This window comes from Lolium rigidum, chromosome 3, assembly GCF_022539505.1.
Source record: "Lolium rigidum isolate FL_2022 chromosome 3, APGP_CSIRO_Lrig_0.1, whole genome shotgun sequence".
Classification (NCBI taxonomy): Eukaryota; Viridiplantae; Streptophyta; class Magnoliopsida; order Poales; family Poaceae; genus Lolium; species Lolium rigidum.
In genome coordinates, this window is record NC_061510.1 from 342,333,326 (window position 1) to 342,352,539 (window position 19,214).

Consider the following 19,214-nt stretch of genomic DNA (forward strand, 5'->3'; position numbering starts at 1 on the left):
CTTCACCAAAGCGATTTACATTTCCCTCTAATTTAACGACCCTAGTTGTTGTTGCTTGATTTGATCTTGTTGTTGTGTTGTTACATCTATTGGGAGCCTCTAATTTAGTTTTGGATGTGTGCCCCAAGAACCTTGTAAAGGCTAGATTTTTGCCTTGAGGAAATCCCTTAGTGGACAAGTGAGCTAGGCCTTTGTGTTGCTCACCGGAGAATAGGGTGAGGCCTTTGTGGCATTGGTTGGGCCTTTGTGGCGACCACGCCCCTCCAACATAGACGTACTTCCCCTCAAAAGGAAGGAACTACGAGAATCATCCCTTGTGTCTCCGCGTGATCCACTCTCGGCTACCTCTATCCTTGATTGCATTATTATATCTTGCCTATCTATATCTTGCTTATTTGTATACCTTGTTATCTAGGGAAATTTACATAGTTGCATATCTAGAGAATTTACCTTTGTGTCAAGCGTTAATTGAAAAATAACTAAAAATTGGGTAGCACCTATTCACCCCCTATAGGTGCGGCATATGATCCTTTCAATTGGTATCAGAGCCTCGGCTCTTATTTCGGGCTTAACCGCCTAAGAGTATGCCGGGCGATGAGACTCCGGAAGGGACCAGGAAGCCGGCTTCCATGGACGATCTCAATTCTTTGGAAACGTCCTTGAGATCCTCCATGGAATCTAATATGCTAGATATGAAGAAATATCTCGTGGAGCTACTAAATCTGTCGGTCCCTCCCGTCATTCCATATCACAGAGGACAAGGACATGACTCTTTATTAGAGGGATAGGCTTCGGCCTCACCCTTTACTAAAAAGCCCTTGGATGGTGACGACTTAGCCAATGTTAAAATCTCTAGTGCTTCTCCTAAAAAAAGGCTTAGGTGAGAGCTACAATGCCGTCGATTGGCACTCTCTGGATCCCCCTGTCCCCCACCCTCATATAAACAATAGGGGTGATCCACCTAAGCTTAATGTTGAGGATTTTAATAGGTGGCAATTTGAGTTTTGCTCTCATGTGTGCAGTGCCTCCAATGAGCTATGGAGAATCATTCTTGAAGGGTACAAGCCTTTCAACGCCGACAAATTGAATAGAAGAGAAGTGGTTGATCACCAACTCAACTATGTCGCCTTGAACATGATTCATCAAGCTGTGGGAACAAATGACTTGGCTTATATTAGGAACTACACCACCGCCAAGGAAGCTTGGGATGGGTTGTCCGAAATCTTTGTGGGAAGTGAAAGCATGAACATAAACAAGCATAGTGCTCTTCGGAACCAAGTAGAAGGGTTCATGAGGTTGGCAAATTAAGATCATCAAGAGATGTATAGAAGGCTCCTATCCATTGCCGATGCCTTTCATAATATGGGTGCCCAACATATTGATGATTTTTGGATCAAGGACAAGTATATCGATGCCATGATGCCTTATGAACCCATTGATGTCAAGAGTCTCTTTGGTAGGGAAAGCTATCCTCAGCTAACCTCCTATTAAGTGGTGCACGAGATGCAGCTCTCAAGGTGGCTGAAAAAAATTCTCAAGATTCTCGAAACCGTGCAATGGGGATGGCAAGAGGTGCAAATCTTGCTTTGAATGTCAATGTGGTGGAAGAGGTGGACAATCAAGAACCATATAGAACTTCTTGGAGAATGTCCTATCCGGAGGACTTGGAATACCATTACCATGACCATATGGCATTTCATGCAAGAACCTTTTGGGTTGATCCATCCAAGGCAAAAGAAGAGAACATCAAGAGGAACAAAGCAAGCAGGTTCAAGAGCTCAGGCCCAAGATCAAGATCTTGATTCAATTGTGGTGACAAGTATCACTTCATCGTTGAATGCCCATATAAGAATAGAGAAACTCATGGTGGGAGGCTCATTCCCAAGGACAAGAGCAAAGATTCAAAGGTTCCCAACAAGAGACCATTCATCAAGAATAAGAAGAACAAGATGCCATCAAGGATTGTGCTATTAACTCAAGAGGAGTATTCTTCCGAGGACAATAATAGTGATAGTGATGAAGAAGAAGCCTCAAAGGAAGTGGCCGCTATTGCTACTACCTCTATCCACCTTCATCCCTCTTTGAATCCCCCGATGAGAACCCTCACATCAAGAATGCACATTGCTTTATGGCAAGATCTTCAATGGATACATCTATTGTGCTCTCAACTCAAGAAGAATATACTTTCGGGGATGATGATGACGATGAATGGCATAGGCATCCCAAATGGGCCTGCCGGATATAGTACCCGGGGTTTATTGAAGGCCCACTACTCGAAGAATAAGAAGATTCGGAAGCCCAAGATATATTTAAGGAAAAGATAGAGTTGTAATAGGAAGTGTTATTTGTAATCTGGCGGGATGAGTTAGAAACCGTCCCAAACTCTGTAACTTGTACGAAGCGAAACCCTCGGCTCCACCTCTTATATAAAGGGGGAGTCGAGGGACGAAGAGATCATCGAATCATTGTTCACAAACCCTAGTTTTCATAATCGTCGAGTACTTTTTGGCTGAAACCTTCGAGATCTACTTGCCCTCTACTTCTAACTAAAACCTAGCCTATAACCCGTAGGCATTGACAAGTTAATCCTTTGTCAATTGGCGCCGTCTGTGGTAATTAGAGGCGTAAGGATCTGATCTCGATGGCACGTTCAAAGTCTTCAACATCGTCAACCGGAAGCAACACTATGGATCGAGGTAAACAGATCGCTGCTGGTCTTGTTGATTTTGTTCCTCACCCACCCTCCCGTTTGGATGCATATGCGTATCTGGCGGAGCCCTTGGAGATGACGTTCGGAAGGTTTCACTTTCGCGTCGAGAAAGAAGGATCGTATCGTGTCGAAATTCCGATTTCGTCGGGATCGTCGGCGGTCGATTCCGATTTTTCAAGCTATGCATCGTCAACCGAGTCGAAGAAGAAACTTCGTCAACACGTTACGTCGAGCATCGAGCAAGAGAGAAACTCGCCAAGATCTTCGGCGACACATCGTTTGAGTCATCTGCGGACTCATATATAAGCGATGGCTCAAGCGATGTCGACGATTACGACTTCATCGACAAATCTATCACGATGGGCAAGGTCTTCATCAATCTCAACAATGATGTCACCAAACCCAATATAGATCAGAGTACAAAATATCATCAGATTTATGCTATCGACAATCAAGAGGAAACATCGGAGGCTTTCGACGATTTGGGCAATCCTTTTGTCGATCCCTCAGATCTAAGGAGAGGTATGGGCACTAAATATGTCGGGCCCACGCCACGTGTCAGCGTTCAACTTCCACAAGCAGCTTGGGATAGAGCGAGCAAAAGCTCTAGATGGTTCGGAACCAATGACGACGACGACCACAGCTCAAGAACCGCAAGCTTATCAATATAGGCTCGCACGAACTGCCCGAGAAATAGAAAAACAGACGACTGAGTTGAACAGGAGAAAGGAGGCAGCTTACGCATCGAGCAGGAGAATGGCGGATCTAAGTGGACAATCTAGAGTTTCGGGTGATAGCCACAGGGAGGCTCGGAACGAGAGGAAGATCAAGGTTACAACACATACCCGAAGCAGAAAGAGAGCACTTGATTCAAAACCTCGACATGTCCTTTATGTCGATAGATACAAGAGGAAATATTATCCCTAAGACACCAGAAGCTGGGTATATGGCGACACAAGCTTACATCCTTGCATCCAGGCCACCCCAGGAGATCCAAGGGAAACATTATACAACATGGCGTTAGCGAGGGTTGGAGCTATGGGGACAGCGTTCGTAGCAACACCTCCCGAAAGAGCGGCAAGGCAAAATAGTCCACGACCTGCGGCGAGCAACGGCGCGGCTCTCGAAGGACCAAGTGGAGCAAGAGATACGGGAGCACAAGCAAGGGTTGATAGAGCGAGGCAAAGAGAAGGGATCATCGGCAGTCCCCAGAACTCAATGACGAGGATATGTGCGGTCTACCGTGCTTCACGAGAAGAGTCCGAAAAACTCGAGTCCCCTCAGGATTCAAGTTACCCGATCACTTCAAAAAATTCGACGGTTTGCAAGATCCAGAAGATTGGCTAATTGATTACCTCGAGACGGTAAAGCTAACTGGAGGAACTAGGGCAACAGCCATGCAAAGTATTCAGGTGCACTTAAGTGGAGCCGCACGATCTTGGATCAAAAAACTTCCGCCAGGATCCATCGACAGCTGGGAAAGTTTCGAGGACGTATTCGTCAAGAATTTCAGGTCCACATGCAAAAAACCTGCGTCGTTAGAAGAACCGAGAGCGTGTCGACAAAAGCCGGACGAGTCAATGAGAAAATATATCCAAAGGTGGAACATCATAAAAAACTCGGCAGAAAATATATCCGACGAGAGAGCAATAGATGCGTTTGTCGCGAGGAATTAGGCGTGGAGATTTCGTCGAGGACTTGGGAAGGACCAATCCAAAAACGAGTATCCGCGTTGATGGAGATAGCAAATAGATGGGCAGACGGAGAAGACGCTGTCCACAATAAACGACACAGGTCGCCAGAGGAGGACCGTGGTCGAAATTATCAATCAAGGCGACGATTTCCTCGACAGTACCAGAACTACGATGCTCCAGGGCAAATTTCGGCTGGATTCCGAGCCAGCGCAGGAGGAAACAATAGAGATGATTATCAGAGAAGTAATGAGCGAGAGAAGCGACAACGAGAGACGACTCCCGCAATAGACAAAATAGCGGACCAAGGTTTCCAAGACCTTTCGTGTCCCCGAAGAAATGCTGAACGGACCGTGCCGGATGCACTTCTTCCTCGACGAGCAACGGGAAAAGACAGTCGGGGCACCTGCGGAAAGACTGTCGAAATTTTCGGGCAATGTTCGGATACGCGAGAAAATGCTCACGCTCGAGCAGCACGGAGAAATCCTCGGGAGCCCGGGAGCGAAGTTCACCTACCGCCACCTCCCGCGATTACGGAGAACAATCAACACCGGCTTAGAATAGCGGCAGCACTCGCACCACCACCCTATGTTGATCCTAATTCCAACGGAGCGGTGTCGATGATTCGAAGGGAAGGCCGTCCAATAGAGTTCAAAAAGTAATCTCACGACAGGTGTTCATGGCGGAAAAAATGCCTCCACCAACGAGTGGAGTACCTCAATTGGTCGGGGCAAGACATCGGCTTCACCATAGCGGACCACCCGCAGCAAGTTCCTCGACCGGGCGATCGAGCACTTATTCACGCCGGCGGTTATCGCAGGATTTGACGTTTCTCGAGTATTCATAGATGGCGGCAACAGCTTAAACCTTATGTATGCGGATACATTGAGGAAGATGAACATATCCTTAGCAAACACTGAAGCCAACGGACATAAGGTTCCACGGCATCACACCGGAGAAACCAAGTTACCCATTGGGAAAGATCAACCTTGACGTTCGGTTTGGAACCCGAGAAAATTATAGAATCGAGAAACTGGAGTTTGAAGTCGTGGATTTCCCATCGCGAGTACCACGCTTTGTTGGGACGACCAGCATACGCTCGATTTATGGCAGTACCACACTATACATACCTATTATGGAGATTGCCTGGACCCAAGGGACCAATCACGGTCAAAGGGAGTTTTGCCTTAGCTGATAAGTGCGACAAGGATTTCCATCGGTTATCAGAAACCTTCGGGATGCAAGCTGAGTACTTGGCATCGAAAAGCATGACTGATTACGACGTACTGCCAGACGTTGGAAGGCCAAACAAAGAATCAACTTTCAACACAGAGAAAAATTAAAGTTATCCTATTTTTTGACAATTTGGAAGACTCCAGAGATTTGAATAGAGCTGAATTTAATTTTAGGAATATTGTCAAGACACATCTGAAGAAATTTTTGAGTATACAATCAAACTATTGGAAGAATAGGTGTACAATTAGATGGATTAAATTAGGAGGAGAAAACACCAAATTTTTCCATGCAAAGGCCACTGAAAGATATAGGAATAATGTTATATCAGTAATAAAGGATGAGCAAGGAAACCCATTGGTGGAACACAATCAGAAAGCTAATGCATTGTGGGCTTGTTACAGAAATAGAATGGGAGTTACAAATGATAATGCAACACAAGCCAATATATCACATCTGATTACTCCAGTGGAAGGTTTGGATATTCTCTCTAAGGAATTTACCACAGAGGAAATTGAGGGAGTCTTGAAGCATTTGAAAACTGATAGAGCTCCTGGGCCTGATGGTTTTAATGGAATGTTTGTCAAGAAGTGCTGGAGTATAATCAAGGATGACTTCATAAATTTGTGTAGGGATTTTCACAAAGGACAAGCCCCCCTGGAGAGTATTAATAGTTCATACATCACCTTGATTCCAAAGAATTTGTCCCCAGAGACAGTGAATGATTTTAGGCCAATTTCTTTAACAAATACATGTCTTAAATTTTTGACAAAGTTGGCTGCCAACAGGTTACAGTTACAAATCAAAAGTTGCATTCATGAAAATCAATATGGATTTATAAGAGGGAGAACCATTCAGGATTGTCTGGCTTGGACTTTTGAATATTTGCATCAATGTCATAAATCCAAGAGAAAAGTGATTCTACTCAAATTAGACTTTGAAAAGGCTTTTGACACAATTGAGCATAAGGCTATCATCAAGATAATGGAAATTAAAGGTTTTGATTCAACTTTCATTCAGTGGGTTAAAGAAATTCTGACTTCTGGTTCTTCTGCTATCCTTTTAAATGGTGTTCCTGGGAAACCTTTCTTGTGCAGAAGAGGGGTCAGGCAGGGTGATCCTCTCTCTCCTTTGTTGTATGTACTTGGTGGTGACCTGTTGCAAAGTTATGTGAATCATGCTTTCAGAGAAGGAAGATTGAAGGCTCCAATTCCCAATAGAGGCAGTAATGATTACCCTATTGTACAATATGCAGATGATACCATTATAATGTTGCCAGTGAGGCGAGATCGGTTACAAGTATTGAAAGAACTATTGGAGGAATATTCGCTTTTCTTGGACTCAAAGTTAATTACCACAAATCATCACTTATTCCTATCAACATATCTCAAGCTGAAGGCTGAGGCTCGTCAACGCAAATACAATGTTCTATTGCATCAATGCCCTTCCCATATCTTGGCATTCCTATGGGCACTACTAAGCCAACAATAAGAGATTTATCTCCCCTAACTGATAGAATTGAAAGAAGGCTCACTGCTTCATCCTCTTTCTTATCATATGGTGACAGGTTAATCCTGGTCAATTCTGTTTTGTCATCAATGCCCATACATTATCTTAGTACACTAGATATACCAGATGGAGCAATTGAGGTAATTGATAGAGCTCGAAGGAATTGTTTGTGGAGAAAGAAAAAAAATGATGATAAGGCACACTCTCTGGCTTCTTGGGAGATGGTTTGTAAACCAAAAAACAAGGGTGGCTTAGGTATCATTAATCTGAAAATTCAGAATAAATGTCTTATGTTGAAGCAATTGCATAAATTTTACAACAATGTGGATCTTCCCTGGGTCAAGTTAATTCGAAACTCCTATTATTATAAGGAAGTCCCACATGCAGTTACTATCTGTGGTTCCTTTTGGTGGAGGAATATTATGAAGCTAATTGATATTTATAGGAAAATGACACATTGCAATTTGGGGAATGGAGAGACAATTCTATTTTGGACGGATAACTGGAAAAATATGCTCTTTGATGAAAGGTTCCCAAGACTTTTTTCCTTTGTCAAGGATAAACTTATCTCGGTAAATGAGGCGTTACAGATCTCTGATCCTGCACAAGCTTTTCATCTCCCTCTATCAAATGAAGCTTCAGATGAGTTCAGAGTGTTACAGAGCATTTTGAGAGGTGTTGTCACATCGGAGAATCAAGATCAATGGCTTATTTCAAGTAACAAAAATGGAGATTTTGTTCCAAGTCAAGTCTACAGATTAACCTACCAACATATTCCCTCTCATTTTCCATCTCAATGGATCTGGAGGAGTAAGTGTACATCAAAGCACAAATTTTTTGCTTGGCTAATTGTGCATGATCGTATCAATACAAAGGATATGCTTAGAAGAAGACACTGGAATGTCACATCAGATCACAGCTGTGTGTTATGTAGTACCCATGCATTAGAAGATTGGTCACACTTATTTTTTGAGTGTATGTTCAGTGTGAGAATTTGGATATATCTGCAAGTTAATTGGGTACATGGTTCTGGGCCAGAGATGGTAAAAGGGACTAAGAGAAGATTCAAAGGCCCCTGTTTTACAGAAATTATAATTCTTGCATGCTGGAATATTTGGAAGCAAAGGAACAATAAGATCTTTAGAGGCATGCAGCCATCGTTCAGGAGTTGGAAAGCTGGCTTCATTACAGATGTTACCCTTCTTAAGCATAGGGTAAAGGAGAGCTCTGTAGGTCTTTTGTCATCATGGATTGACAACCTGTTGTAATTAGTAGGTAGGTAGTTGTTGTATATATTTTCTTTAAACTTTTGTACATATTTTCTTTTGATAAGCAATAAAAGGCTGTGGGGGGCTCCCCTGCAGTAGTTAAGTTCAAAAAAAAAAACACAGAGAAAAATTCTAAGGAGGTGCAGATTCACCCGACAGATCCAAAAAAGACGACATCCATTGCAAACAACATGGATATCGCATAGGAAAGCGCGCTCGTCGAGTTCCTCCGTGAGAACTGGAAAATCTTCGCATGGTGTCCAGCTGACATGCCGGGAGTACCCGGGGAACTTGCCGAGCACCACCTAAATTTGGATCCAACAGCGAAACCAATCGGACAACCTTTGCGGCGTTTTCGGAACCAAACCGCGAGCCATGCTTCGTCGAAATAAATCGACTAGAGGAAGCTGGTTTTATCGAGAGAGATATCTACAGAAGCCACATGGGTAGCTAACCCGAGTGATGGTGCCGAAGAAAAACACGACAGGTCCTTCGCATGTGCGTCGACTTCACGTGTCTCAACAAACATTGCCCTAAGGATCACTTTCCCCTCCCAAGGATCGATCAAATCATCGACTCCACGGCAGGTTGTGAACGTCTTTCCTTTTTGGATGCATACTCTGGTTATAACCAGATCAGATTAAAAGAAGATGATGAAGCCAAAATAGCGTTTATTACACCTTACGGCGTGTTTTGCTACAAGACAATGCCTTTTGGTCTAAAAAATGCGGGAGCAACATATCGAGAGGATGATGCAGAAGTGTTTAGCAACACGGATCGGGAAAAACGTGCAAGTATACATTGATGATGTCGTCATAACGTCAAAGAAGGGGGCAACGCTGATCGAGGATCTCAAAGAAACTTTTGACAACCTCGACAAATTCTGCCTCAAGCTGAACCCGACAAAGTGTTCTTTTGGCGTTCCAGCAGGAGAACTTACGGGGTTTCTAGTTTCAGCAAGAGGGATTGAAGCAAATCCAGACAAAATACAAGCCATAGTAACAATGAGAAAGCCAACAAAGTTGAAAGAAATACGAGCGACTAACCGGGCGAGTCGCAGCTTTGAGCAGATTCGTCGCCGGGTTAGGAGAAAAAGCGTTACCATTTTATGCGCCGATAAAACAAGGAGATAAATTCCGGTGGAACGAAGAGGCCGATAGAGCTTTCGAAGATCCGAAGCGAAAAATCTCGACACCACCGATCCTGGTGGCTCCAAAGGAAAAGGAACCTCTCTTGTTGTATATTGCGGCCACACCTCAAGTGGTTAGCACGGTTTTAGTTGTCGAAAGAGAAGAAGAAGGGAAAATCCATGGAGTGCGGCGGCCGGTATACTTCGTAAGCGAAGTCTTGTCGCCCTCAAAACAAAGGTACCCTCGGTACCAAAAACTAGCATATGGAGTATTCACGACAGACACGGAAATTGCGCCACTATTTTTCGGCACACCCGATCATAGTGGTCAACGAAGCTCCCCTGTCAAATATACTTGAATAATCCGGAAGCTACGGGTCGTGTCTCCCTTTGGGGAATAGAACTTTCCCCTCGGGACATCACGTACGAAAAAGAAAAGCAATAAAGTCGCAAATACTGCCGGACTTCATCGCAGAGTGGATGGAGTTGCAAAATACAGGACCTCCAGATTTGTCGAGAACCTGGACTATGAACTTTGATGGGTCCAAGAGACTAGAAGGGGCTGGTGCAGGAGTAGTACTCATATCACCTGAAGGCGACAAGTTGAAGTACATCCTTCGGATGACGTTCCCTAATGCATCTAACAACGAAGCAGAATATGAGGCTCTCATACACGGGATGAAGATGGCGAAAGCCTGCGGAGCAACTCGATTAAAAATCTTTGGCGATTCACGAGTTGGTAGCTCAGCAAGTTATGAACCAATGTGACGCAATCAATGACGAGCATGATGGCATACAAGGAGGTGTACAATGAGCTCGAGAAGTTATTCGATGGATGCGAAGTAAATCATATTAGTAGATTGAGCAACGACGAAGCCGACGTTCTTGCAAACATCGGGTCGCAGTGCCTTGCAGTCCCACCAGGTGTATTCTGGGAAGAGATAACAGAGAGATCCACTGAGTCGACAAAATCAAAAAAGAAGGAGAAGAAACCCTCGGGGGCTACTGATGACCCACAAGTATAGGGGATCGCAACAGTCTTCGAGGGAAGTATTACCCAATTTATTGATTCGACACAAGGGGAGACAAAGAACACTTGGAAGCCTTAACAACGGAGTTGTCAATTCAGTTGCACCTTGAAACAGACTTGCTCGCAAGAGTTTATCAGTAGTAACAGTTTTATAGCGATAGCAGTAGTGAAATAACGGCAGCAGAGTAACAAAGACAGCAGTAGTGATTATAGTAAACAGCAGGATTAAAATACGTAGGCACGGGGACGGATGACGGGCGTTGCATGGATGAGAGAAACTCATGTAACAATCATAGCAGGGCATTTGCGAGATAATAATAAAACGGTGTCCAAGTACTAATCAATCAATAGGCATGTGTTCCAATTATAGTCGTGCGTGCTCGCGATGAGAAACTTGCACAACATCTTTTGTCCTACCAGCCGGTGGCAGCCGGGCCTCAAGGGAAACTACTGAATATTAAGGTACTCCTTTTAATAGAGTACCGGAGCAAAGCATTAACACTCCGTGAACACACGTGATCCTCACATCGCTACCATCCCCTCCGGTTGTCCCAATTCTTGTCACTTCGGGGCCATTGGTTCCGGACAGCGACATGTGTATACAACTTATAGGTAAGACCATAAACAATGAATATCTTGATGAAGCAATAACATGTTCAGATCTGAGATCATGGCACTCGGGCCCTAGTGACAAGCATTAAGCATAACAAGTTGCAACAATATCATCAAAGTACCAATTACGGACACTAGGCACTATGCCCTAACAATCTTATGCTATTACATGACCAATCTCATCCAATCCCTACCATCCCCTTCACCTACAGCGGGGAATTACTCACACATGGATGGGGGAAACATGGCTGGTTGATGTAGAGGCGTTGGCGGTGATGGCGGTGATGATCTCCTCCAATTCCCCGTCTCGGCGGAGTGCCGAACGGAGACTTCGGCTCCCGCGATGGAGTTTCGCGATGTGGCGGCGTTACGGAGGGTTTACGGCGACTTCGACTTCTCTCCGTGTGTTTTTAGGTCGAAACGAATAAGTAGTCCGAAGGAGGGCGTCGGAGGCCGGCCGAGGGGCCACACCACCTGGCCGCGCGGGCCCCCGGGCCGCGCCACCTGGTGGTGTGGGGCCCTCGGGCCTCCACTTCAAGTTCCCTTCGGCTCCGTTAGTTTCTCGGGAAAATAGGGCCTTCGCATAAATTCCGAGGTTTTTCCCGAAAGTTGGATTTACGCACAAAAACGAGACACCGGAGCGGTTCTGCTGAAAACAGCGTTAGTCCGTGTTAGTTGCATCCAAAATACACAAATTAGAGGTCAAACAATAGCAAAAGTGTTCGGGAAAGTAGATACGTTTTGGACGTATCAACTCCCCCAAGCTTAGCTTATTGCTTGTCCTCAAGCAATTCGATTAACAAGCGAGCGATAAAAGAACTTTCACGAACACATTTGCTCATATGATGTATATATTCTCATGATATGGCTAATACTTGAGCAGCTCATAATAAGGTACATGCAAATAAGATCATCTAACAGACTATATCAATCATGAAGAAGTACCAACAATTAATAATAAGCATCATGAATCATGTATATAAGCAGGATTGTAATGTTCATAAGAGAGTATGATAAAGTGGTATCTCGCTTGCTTGTATTTGATTGGCAAAACATAAATGCCCGGGCACCTCTGGAGTTCATAGAAAGATTAGAAGTAGTGATTGTCAAAGATAAAAGCATCAAAGTTATACCACAATCAATCATATTTTGAGACAAGCATATTATACTAAGAATGACAGTTGTGCTCTCAAGAAAGTGCTCAAACAAAGGATGGAGACACAACATAAAAGTAAAAGATTGACCCTTCGCAGAGGGAAGCAGGGATTAACATGCGCTAGAGCTTTTCATTTTTATAAATCGGGAGTAAAATTATTTTGAGAGGTGTTTGTTGTTGTCAACGAATGGTAATGGGTACACTAACTACCTCGCCAACCGGACTTTCAAGAGCGGCTCCCATGAATTATTGCATATTTATTTTGCACTCCTTCCAACCTTTCTTGCACAAACCATGGCTAACCGAATCCTCGGGTGCCTGCCAACAATCTCATACCATGAAGGAGTGCCTTTTTATTTTAGTTTTATTATGATGATGACACTCCCCCCAACCTTTGCTTACACAAGCCATGGCTAACCGAATCCTTCGGGTGCCGTCCAACAATCACAAACCATGGAGGAGTGTCTATTTAAGTTTAATTAATTCGGGACTGGGAATCCCATTGCCGGCTCTTTTTGCAAAATTATTGGATAAGCGGATGTGCCACTATTCCATATGAGAGTCCGTCAAAAGTAAATGACAAGGTTGAAAGCTAAAAACCACATACTTCCTCATGAGCTATGAAACATTAACACAAATTAAGAAGCATTTTGAAGGTTTTAAAGGTAGCGCATGAGAATTTACTTGGGATGGTTTGAAATGCCATGCATAGGTATTTATGGTGGACACTTTGGAATAACTTGGTTTTCATGTGTTTGGAGGCACGAGCAGCGTTCCCGCTCAGTACAAGTGAAGGCTAGCAAGAGACTAGGGAGCGACAAATCAAGAGAGCAAGTAATCGTCATAATCATGCTTGCGGCAAAATAAATTAACCGAGGCATAAAAGTGATACAAGAACTCTGAAGCAATATAGATCATCGAGGCTTAATTGACTTTTTGTTCAGTCATTTGCATGCGTGAGCATGTGCCAAGTCGATATAAATGAATTATTCAGAGGAGGATACCACAATGCCATACTTACTTATGAATAAAACAATGCAAGCAAACATCCATGACATGCTACTCATATTAATAAATTGGAGCTAAAAATGAGAGATCATGAACTACTAGACTTTCTCAAATAACATATACCTCACATGAACCAACTAAGCATGCTCACATGGATGAGTATATGTACAAAAATGAAAACAAATAGAGTTCATACCAGCCTCTCACCACAATCAGATTGTCGTAGATCGTCATTATTGCCTTTTCACTTGTGTAGCTTGGATAATATGAAATGAAAACCACGCTCCAGCCGCCGAAGACCATTGAACTCATGATGAACTTTACAAACCAAAGAAGAACAGCAAATATTTTTGGTGTTTTCAAATTGCAAACAAGAACAAGAGGAAACAAGCAAACAAAGCAAAATCTTTTTGGGTTTTCTTATAGCAAACTAGCAATAGCAAATAAAGCGAAACAATTGCAAGAAACCAAAGCAAACAAATGGTGAAGAGAAACAACAGAAATATTTTTGGTCTTTTTGTGTTTTGGGAAAGAAATAAAGCAAAAACAAGAAATATCAAACTAAAAGAAACACAGAAAACCGAAATGGCAGAAATCTGCCAAAACTTGACAGCAGTACAGAAATCGATTTTTACAAAAATCTTACGTTGCTCAGTTCAAAAAGTGTTCAACTAATGAAAGTTAGATAACAACCTGGGGAACCTGCACAAAAATTTTCAGCTCAAAATGACGCTCTGGCTATGTTTGAGAATTTTTACGGTAACGTTCCAGAATCTGTTTTCAGGCAGCACTTCCCCAAATATCATCTTCCTCTCATTAGAAAACCACTCAAACGAACAAAGCAAGTATGTGCAAGTATCCAGCAACCATAATATGCAAAGAATGAGTGATGCCGGCATACCTCCCCCCAAGCTTAGGCTTTTGGCCTAAGTGGAGTTCAATCCCATCGATCCCATGAAGTAGTATCTCCGTAATATGAAGATGGGTCGTATTCCGGGTATGTGCTAGAAGAAGCACCCGGATATGTGCCGGTGTGGTCGTAGGAGGTCCCGACGTCCTCGGAGTCATGTTGTTGGTGGAACTCTTGTATCTTCATATGTTCTTCCACCTCCTCCTTAGTGCGCGACCATGGTTGCCTGTCAATATCAAACAAGCTCTGGTCGGGGAAGAGGGATTTCTTTCTCATCCCCATCAGCAAACAACATTCTATAGGCCATATTATCCAAAGTAGACTCAGTGGTAACAAAATGATGACTCTTCATGGCAGCAATATCAAGTCTCCTAGGGGCCAATGGCACATCATTAGAATCAATAGGAAGATCTAGATATGTTAAAACACGCAGTGCAATAGTTCCTCCAAAAATAGGTCCCCTGGTAGACAGGCGGCGAGCAATAAGAGCACCAAGGTGATAGGATGTTTGACCAGTAAGTGCGATGTTCAAGAAAGCAAGATGGTAGCTGGAAATATTACTAGTGTTCTCCCTACCAAGAATGCTAGTAGCAATGTAGTATGCAAAATATTTAATGGCGGGGAGTTGAATGTTCCTTATCTTGCCCCGCTGAATGGTGCGACAGTCGTCATTGGTGATCCCTCGGTAGAGTTCCAACAAGTCCCGAGGGTTGTCATCAATCCTACTTGCTGTACCTGCAGGGTCAATATCCAAAGCAAGACAAAAATCCTTCAATTGCATAGTAACAGGATTACCATAAATCCTGAACGCAACCGTTGGCTCGTATTGTTTATTGTCAAAATGGAAACTCTCGACGAAATTTTTTGTGAGCATATAATACTGCTCCCTTTCATCTCCCATATAGGTAGTTAACCCTGCCCTGTTGACAAGGGTCAAGAAATCCTCCAGTATCCCTGCATTCCTTAGAAAATCATAGCATGGAAAAGTAGAGGCATTAGGAGGACCGTTGTCCTCTTCAGGCGCGAAGCTAGGCGCAAGGATGTCTTCATTGTATGATTGCCTAATCCGGGTGGCGGCCCTAGAAGGCCTCCCGGTGCTGGTTGTCCCCTTCTTGAACAACTCTCCAAATTTGAACTTCTTCATTTTCTGAAATTTTCAACAAACAATATAAAACTTGATTTGGTGACATATAATTGAGGGAAACTACTATAGGAACTTGCTAGAGTACTAAACATGCATCAAAACTAGTTTCTACCATTTAGAACAAGCATGCAAGCTCACTAAACATGTTACCTACAGCAGCAAAATATTCAAGATATACTCAACCAAACAAAATTCTACTTGGATGGGTGGAGGAGTCACATACCGAAGAGCAAATGTGCCAAATTTCGGACGAAATCGGGCTGAGCAAAGAGATCGAGAAATCTGGAGCTCCGGAGCAAAAACGCGAGAGAGATGAACTTGGTACGAGTTTTTTCGGGAGAGAGAAGGTGCTTGGGAGGAAGAGATGACAAAGTGGGGCAGAGGGGAGCCCACACCACATGGTGGCGCGGCCACCTCCTTGGCCGCGCCGGCCGGTGGTGTGGCGCCCTCCGGTGCCCCACAGGTCATCCTCCGGTACTCCCGAGTGCCTCGTCGAAAAATAGGACCAACGGTATAATTTTCGCGAATTTTTGAAAACTTTGAAAAATGCACATTTTCTGGGTATTAGGTTTATTATTACTGGCCAGGAAATTTTTTGAAATCTCAAATCAACTAAGAAACTTTGCAAATTAAAAGTGCTACAGCAACTAAAACAAGTGGAGAAAGAAAGAAATGTTGTTTACCTCCTCTATGCATATAAAAGGTATTTGTTAACAAGGTTGATCAAGTCTTGCCACCAAATAAATTTTACATAGCATATGAAGAAATAAACCTCAAATCAATCATGTTACCTTGAATTGTATTGATATGGATCCAATTACAAGAGTTTGATATTCTTCTTTGGGCTCATATATAGGACAATCGATGGATCCCACTTTGATAGTTCTCACATGAGAGATAGTATTAACTCCGCACGCTTTTTCAATCCTCTTGGGGAAATAAACGGTATGTTCCCTATCATCAACATTGAAAGTAACCTTTCCTTTATTGCAATCAATAACAGCCCCTGCGGTGTTAAGAAAAGGTCTCCCAAGAATAATAGACATATTATCATCTTCGAGCATTTCCAATACAACAAAATCGGTTAATATCAAGCGGTTAGTAGTAACTTGAACAGGGACATTCTCACATATACCAACAGGAATAGCAGTAGATTTATCAGCCATTTGCAAAGATATATCAGTAGGTATCAACTTATCTAAGTAAAGTCTCTTATAAAGAGAAAAAGGCATAACACTAACACCGGCTCCCAAGTCACATAGAGCAGTTTTAACATAATTATTCTTAATAGAACAAGGAATAGTCGGTATACCTGGGTCGCCCAACTTCTTTGGAACTTTGCCATTGAAAGAGTAATTAGCAAGCATAGTGGAAATTTCCTCATTGGGGATTTTCCTTTTGTTAGTAACAATATCTTTCATATACTTTGAATAAGGAGGCAATTTAATAGCATCAGTCAAAGGGATTTGCAAGAATAAAGGTTTCATCCAATCACGGAATTTATTATAGTGTTCTTCTTCCTTTGATTTTAGTTTCTTAGCAGGAAAAGGCATTGACTTTTGCACCCAAGGTTCCCTTTCATTACCATGTTTCTCAGTAATAAAATCTTCTTTAGTATAATTTTTATTTTTAGCATGCTTTTCAGGTTCTTCTTCAACCTCTTCTTTATCAGGAGTATCATTCTTATCATTATCATGTTCATTACCACTTTCGGTTTCAGCATCGAAATAGAAATACTATTAGGATCATTAACGAGTTCGGAGGATTCTACAACATTTTTATGTTTCTTTTTCTTTTTCTTCTTAGAATGAGCACTAGGTTCAATGCGTTGAGAATCTTGTTCAATTCTTTTGGGATGCCCTTCGGGATATAGAGGATCCTGGGTAGAGACACCACCTCTAGTTGTTACTTCATAAGCATGTTTCTCTTTAGAATTATTCCCTAACAAGTCATTTTGCACTTTAGTGAGTTGATCAATTTGAGTTTGAATCATTTGAAAATGTTTAACAAGCATCTTAACATCATTGGAGGTTCTCTCCACAATATCATGCAATTCACTAGTAGCTCGAGAATTTTCCATTAAATGATTCTCTACTCTCATATTAAAATTTTCTTGCTTAACAATATAATTATCAAACTCATCTAAGCATTGTGCAGGAGGTTTCGAATACGGAATATCCTCCCTAGTAAAGCGTTGAAGGGAGTTTACCTCAATCATGGATGAAGGGGGAATTATCTCACATATATCTTCTATAGGAGGTAGATTCTTCACATCTTCAGATTTAATACCTTTCTCCTTGAGAGACTTCTTGGCTTCCCTCATATCTTCATCATTCAACTTAATTAAACCCCTTTTCTTCAATATTGGCGTTGGAGTTGGTTCAGGCGTAGTCCAATCATCATGATTCCGGCTTATTTTAGCCAATAATTCTTCAGCGTCGTCTGGAGTTCTTTTCCTGAAAACACAACCAGCACAACTATCCAGGTATGCCCTAGACTCAATGGTTAGTCCACTATAAAATATATCCAGTAAATCATGCTTTTCCGGATCATGCTCAGGCCGAGCTCTAATAAGAGAGCAAAATCTCGACCAAGCCTCAGGCAATTTCTCTTCATCTCCCTGTTCAAAATTATAAATTCTCTGCAAAGCAATATGTTGAGCACTAGCAGGAAAGTATTTGCGGAAGAAAACATCAAGCAATTCTTTCGGACTTTTAATAGAATTAGGTGGCAAATTATTATACCAAGTTTTAGCGTCATCCTTCAATGAGAATGGAAATATTTTAGCAACAAAGTAAGTACGCTTCTTAACATCATCAGAAAACAAGCTACTCAAAGTAGATAACTCAGTCATGTGTTCAACAGCACTTTCTTTTTCAGTACCACAAAAGGGTGTTTTCTCAACAATAGCTATATGAGATAGATCAAGAGAAAAATCATAATCTTTATCCCTAATATTTATAGGAGATGTGGCAAATTTAGGATCGGAGACAGCTTTATATCTAACGAGTGTGTTCTGCAAGCAACTTTTTAATTTTTCTTGCATCAGTAGTAGCATTGCATTTTTCAATAAAATCATCATCAAGCTCCACATAATCTTCCTCAAGATCATCACTAAAATAATCAAGTTCGGGTGAACTAACAGGTGTAGTAGCATTAGGAGTTTCAGTATTTTCAATTTGTCTAGATTTAGCAATTGTAGCATCTAGAAAAGATCCCAATGAACCACTATCATCAAGCACAGCAGAAACATTATCAATATTATGAGAGTGTTCAGATTCAACAGATGTACCCGCATGCGAAGCATGTGGCGGTGAAACAAGTTTATCAATCACAGATGGTGAATCAAGTGTAGCGGAGGTACTCGAATTGTACCTTTTCTTGTAGTGGATGGTAATATGGCGATCTTAGTATCGCGAGGTTTACCCATGATGGAGAATTTGCAGCGAACAATATTAATCCAAGTGAACTTCCAAATAAAGCTATGCTCCCCGGCAACGGCGCCGGAAAATAGTCTTGATGACCCACAAGTATAGGGGATCGCAACGAGTCTTCGAGGGAAGTATTACCCAATTTATTGATTCGACACAAGGGGAGACAAAGAACACTTGGAAGCCTTAACAACGGAGTTGTCAATTCAGTTGCACCTGGAAACAGACTTGCTCGCAAGAGTTTATCAATAGTAACAGTTTTATAGCGATAGCGAGTAGTGAAATAACGGCAGCAGAGTAACAAAGACAGCAGTAGTGATTATAGTAAACAGCGAGGATTAAAATACCGTAGGCACGGGGACGGATGACGGGCGTTGCATGGA